This window comes from Sinocyclocheilus rhinocerous, unplaced genomic scaffold, assembly GCF_001515625.1.
Source record: "Sinocyclocheilus rhinocerous isolate Xijiao unplaced genomic scaffold, SAMN03320098_v1.1 scaffold67, whole genome shotgun sequence".
Taxonomy (NCBI): Eukaryota; Metazoa; Chordata; class Actinopteri; order Cypriniformes; family Cyprinidae; genus Sinocyclocheilus; species Sinocyclocheilus rhinocerous.
In genome coordinates, this window is record NW_015664201.1 from 321,491 (window position 1) to 327,616 (window position 6,126).

The window sequence follows — 6,126 nt, forward strand, 5'->3', positions numbered from 1 at the left end:
AGTGATAGCTACTTTACAGAGCCCTCGTTAGCTTCCTAGTCTTGCCCTGTCTGTTTTCTTGGTTTCTGATCTTTGCCTGTTTTCCTGGTTTTATCCCTCTAGTCTCGCCCCTTTTGATTCTGTTCGCCGATCGTTGTACTACGCTAGCCCTAGGATTATTCTTGTGTCTTGCCCGCCATATACCTGTTTGCCATTGTTCGACCCTGCCTGTGTTTCTGACCTCTTCTGCTTTAAATAAAAGCTTGCACATGGATCCGCACGTCTCACATCTTGTCAGCCCTGTAACACTTATATTACTGCATTTGGGACACTAATTGGTGTTTCTTCAATTGTGGAAACTGAGTGAATGTCAGCATGTGTTCAGGATGTTTGATGCTTTCAGATGATTTTATAGATCGTTAACTCTTCTAAAACTATAAAAATCCATTGAAAAGGAAAGAAAAAGAAAAAAGAAAGAATTATTACGTTGAAAAATTATATTTGAGTGCTTTTGCCAGTAAACGCAAAGTTAGGGAGCATGCAACTGTTTTGTGAAAAAACACAAAAGCACTGAGATAGGCTATATTTTCCCCATAACAATTTATTCTCCATCGCCACATCCCATTACAGTATATTACATGTGATCTGTGAATAAAACAAAGAAACGTCAAGGTAAATATCACATACCATATCTTTATTATCGATCAAGCTTTTATTGAATCAATCAAGCTGTAATTTCCTCAAATTATGGACAAATTGTGAAAAATATTATTTAATTATATATATATATATATATATATACACTGTAAAAAAAATCCATAAAATTTACGGTAAAAAAACAGCAGCTGTGGTTGCCGGAATTTTACCGTAAGAAATACGGAAGCAACGTTTTAGGTTTAAACTTAAATTTACAGTTAAATACTGTAATTTCATTAACTGATATAATGTTAATATACCAACCTATTGAAGTACTGAAATCTGTTTTGTACCTTTGTAATACACTGATAACCACCAAATGCAGGTGCTGATGAGAAAGTCACATGATGAACCAAAGCCCATCACAAGCAGTTTTTAAATAATAACCTATATAGAGAAGGTGCACAGTGTCATTCCCACAAACACTAAACACCATCACGGTAACACACATGAAACTGAAATAATACAATAAACATTCATTTAACAACATTAGGTGTAACACACAACCCTAATATACAAAACTGAAGAAGAAACAGTTATTTCAACAAAAACAACATCAAATTTGAAATGTAACGCAGGGAATTCTGGGAATGTCAATTTACAGTTATTCACTGTAAATTATACATTCTTTTTCACTTCCAAAAACGGTATACTACCGTAAAATGTATGTCCAATACATGTAATGTCCAATAAAGTTTTTCACCGTATATAGTAGGGGAATTTACCGTTAACCATTTAACAGGTTTTTACTGTAGCATTTTTTACAGTCTTTTACTGTTAAATTCACGGTCATTTTTTACAGTGTATATATATATATATATATATATATATATATTTAGGATATCTAAAATGCAATAAAAATGAACCAGCAAGACAAGAGAATCAGTCATTCCACAAATGTTAAAAGATTTTCATCACAGACTGCTGTTAAACACAACGCACAATTTGAGTTATGGTGGAAATGACACTGCGTTAGAAATTTTCCTGACTTTCCAGAAAAATAACGGTAACAGATTGTGCAATGTACGTATACGGCTCAAACTCAAACCAATGGCTGAGAGCCTCTGATTTATATGGGTAGCAATATTAAAAAAATATTAAAAATTAACTAAATGTTCTTAAACAGGTTGTATGTCTTTGTCATCAGTAGCGCTTTACCTTGTTTTTTTATTTTATTTTTTTTATGCATATTGTCTACAAACATCAACAGTTTTAAGGGTCATTTTTGTCAGGACTGGCTTGTTATAGTTAACTGAAACTGAAACAAAAACTAAAACCATGAAAACAAAAAATGTTGCTTGAAATAAAATGAATGTTAGTTTAAAGGTATAGTTCAGCCAAAATGAAAATCCTGTCATTATTTACTTACCCTCAAGTTGTTCCAAACCTGGATGAGTTTATGAGATATTTGGTAACCAAGCCATGCTGGTAGCCATTGACTTCCACAGTAGGTTTTTTTCCCAATAGTAGTCAACGCTACCAGCATTCTTCATATCTTCTTTTGTGTTCAATATAAGAAAGAAATTCATACAGGTTTGGAACAACTTAAGGGTGAGTAAATGATGATATATTCATTTTGGGGTGAACTATCCCTTTATATAAAATTAAATATAAAAACTTTTTATTTAAGCTAGTTGCCAAGGCAACATTTATTTTTTTAGTTTAGTTTAACTTGATGTACTAAAATACAACTAAATATAAATACAATTAAAACCAAAATAAAATGAATAAAAACTAGAATATATAAAATGACAAAACTACTACTACTAAAAATTACAAAAACACATCACACTTTAGCTAAAATTGAAATAAAAACGAAACAATGTCAAAATGATTCAAAATATTAATAAAAAGTATATTCGTATATAAATGATACGAATGTAACACAGTGCAATCCTGACTGTCACCAATAGATGGCGCCATGAACTCTTCTGCTCAGTCCGCTGTGCGCCGTGCTCCGCTGCTTCACTCACATCCTCTCACACTCACAGCACTGCTGCGGAGCAAACCATGCACTGGATGCTCCCTTAAAAAAAAGTTTTTGTTATATTGTTTTAGACGTTTTAGATTTTGTCCTAAGGACGTATGCAACAAATAAATAAATTAATATACTGAATGAAGAAGTGAAAAGTGATTTTTGTTTTTTAAATGTACAAAATATCAGACACCATATTTAATAGCAAACAACACAAAGTGCAAAGTTCTTGCCCATTCATAATGACAGCACATACATTCATCACATACCTTCCATTCATGAGGCGTGATGAGGCCTGATTATCTAGAGACAAACCTAATGTACACATGAAAAATTCAACAGGCAGATCTGGTTGAAGTGTCCGAAGTGTCTTCTCACGACCTCAGAGATTAGATCTGCCTCCTTCCGTATTTCAGATACATTTACTCACTTATTTTCGCTTCATACAGACCAGAACTTCATCACGAAAGCATTGCATAATAATTCTGAGCTGTACATCACATGCATATACTTCAGTGTTTTAACAGTAAACTGTTCACTTTTTGAGAAAATGAAAATAGTCCAGCTGGGGGAAATTCATTTCAGTCTGTGCTTGAAAGTTTCATCACAGCTGTTCTGATGAGGCTTTTATTGAATGTGGTCAAACTGGAATTAGCAGACAACATGAGAAAGATCAAAAATAAGTTCTGAGCCATTTCAAGGCATCTAGCATGGAAAGCTTTTAGAAAGTTTATGAACAATTGTTGTTGTTTTTTTAAATGTTACGACTTGTTTCGGAACGTTCAGAGAACATTCAAAAGTAGCATTCTCATAATGTTTGCAAAATTCTAAAATGGAATATTTCCTTAACGTTCATATAGCCAAGAAAAAAAAACATTGAGGGCATTTTTTTTAAACATAAAAAAACAAAAAAAAACAAAAACAGATTGTTTTCAATGCTTAGCGAACACTCACGTTTTCATACCTTAATGATAACATTAGCAAAACGTCCTCAGAATACATTGTTGTTAGCTAGGTAGGCATGGGAACAGCTATCATTATTAGCAATGCAGTACAATAGTTTGCTTTATCAATAGGATCAACAACCATTTAACTTTGTAAAGCTTCAAACTGTTCAACTGTTCATGTTCATGTTTACCTATATTACAATGAGGAAGAACCACGGATGTTTTAATGGCTGATAAATGCACAAACATGAATATATTTAGCACATCATTATAACTGAATTAATTGTTCAGGCCCACACAGTAACCAAAAAGCAACATAAAGTGAGCAGCAGCACAAACGACTGTTAGCCAAGAATAATCATCCATCACCAAGGGAAACCTGTTTTTTCACTTCTTCTCCAACCACCCGTATCTTTGAAGAAGCTAAAGAGTCTGCTGGAAGCAACAAAAGCAACCTTCGCAATGCATTAGCATGTGCTTATTTAAAAACTGCCTTGGTGTAGTTTTGCCACAGTTATTGCTCTAAATCCATGCGCTAAATTCTCTTTAAGCAAGCATGTTGTGTGATTCGCTAGCATGAGAAGTTCAGTATGTTGCAGTTTCGTCCAGGAGAACCCTTTCCATTAAAGTCTGATTACAATGTTTCATTTTTAAATTGTGGACATTTTGATTTGCTGACAACTAATTGAATGTGTTATGTGGTGTGTTGTGACGGAGCGGCCTGCAGTGCAGTGAGTCGTTGTCCTCAGACCGCGCCGCTGCTGAGGTATTCTTTCAGGCTCGTTCACAGAGGATAAAGGAAACCTTTTGTTGCTGTGAAGGGTTGTTCCCTAGCAACAGGGTTGCATTTGGAAGCCTAGGTAACGGTCAATAAATAACATCACTCTCAAGTTTCGGCTAGTTTGGAGATGGAGGTCTCACTGCATCTTGTCTGTAGATGTGTAGGTCTTTCAGTACGTGCTTTAACCTGTCATCCTGTGTAGGTGTACACTGTAAAAAATGACCGTGAATTTAATGGTAAAAGACTGTAAAAAAATGCTACAGTAAAAACCTGTTAAATGGTTAACGGTAAATTCCCCTACTATATACGGTGAAAAACTGTATTGGACATTACATGTATTGGACATGTTTACATGATAATGAACGAAACAAACCATCACTTTAATTTGCTCTTTAACATATCTGACTCATAAAGTTCCTTGCAAATTACTCTGCAAAGATGCATGACTTGAACACTCGACAACCATGCCGACTTTGGGAAGAAATGATAAACTGCTCTGCCAAGTTATTCATTGACCCAAATAGTGAACTCCTCAAACCGAGGGAAAAAAGCCACTATGGAAATGCCAAACTGTATTTCTTGTTTGATTTGAGCAGTAAACACAGCTGGGGTTTTGTGTAGTAATTGATCAGAATTACAGAATGATACAGTAGTCAGTCAAGTCTAATATCCAGTATCACAATGGAAAGCTGTGTCGAGGGGCAGCTTTGGCCAGTCTAACCAGCCTGAGCTGGAGGAAGGGCAGGGGTGGACAGAGAGGGTCTAATATCCTGCTAGCAGCACCACGAGGAATCAGCAGCTTTAACCACTGACAACAGTCAAAACCTCACAGCTGATAAAACCCTGCAAAATCCTCAATTTATTTCTTTTGTCATTTGAAGTCAACTGACATTATTATTATTTCTCAGCCTGTTGCATGCCAGACCAAAAACTTCCTTAATGTAATGTTCTGAGCATTTTATTAATGCTATATTCACCTTCATCACTAACTTCAGGTGTTTTTATTTTCTTTGTCATTTACTCTGTACATTTTCTCCTTTTTAAAGTTGTTTTGCACTACTTTGTGTGCGGCAAAGATGCTTTAGCAATATGAATGTACAAATATTTGTCATGCCAATAAAACTCTGAACTATAAAATCGATTAATACAAGTGCAACTAATAATAATCATTTGTATTTTTTATATTTGATTTATTAAATTGTGCTGTTATTTAATGAATTCATTTTTGTGATTTTTATTCTCATTTTATATTAATAATAATAATTTGCATTCTTCATATTTTATGTAGCTTTTTATTGATGTTTTTTAAAATTAATTATTTGTTATTTTGTGTTTTCCTAACCATTAATACAGATAATTTGCCAAAATTTACTATGACTATTATTTTTTTAATTTTTGAATAAATGATTATTTTTAAATAATAATAATTTGCATAGTTTGGTTGTATTTTAAACAAACAACAACAACAATAATAATCATTTGTATTGCTTATATTTTTATTTACCCTTTTTATTAGAGATGTTATTTAATTATTTTATTGGGGTAATGATTTATCAATATTTACTACTACAGTTATTATTATCTAACTTCATTTTACTTCCAATGGCCTTTCTTTTTTAAATATTTTGTCTTTATTGTTTGAAATGGAATTTTGTGTGTCTTTCTAACCACATGACGTACTGATAAGATGCACTTTTCTGTGTTTTTAGTATTGTTTCGGAAGAGTTTGTGAAAGAGCAGGTTAACTT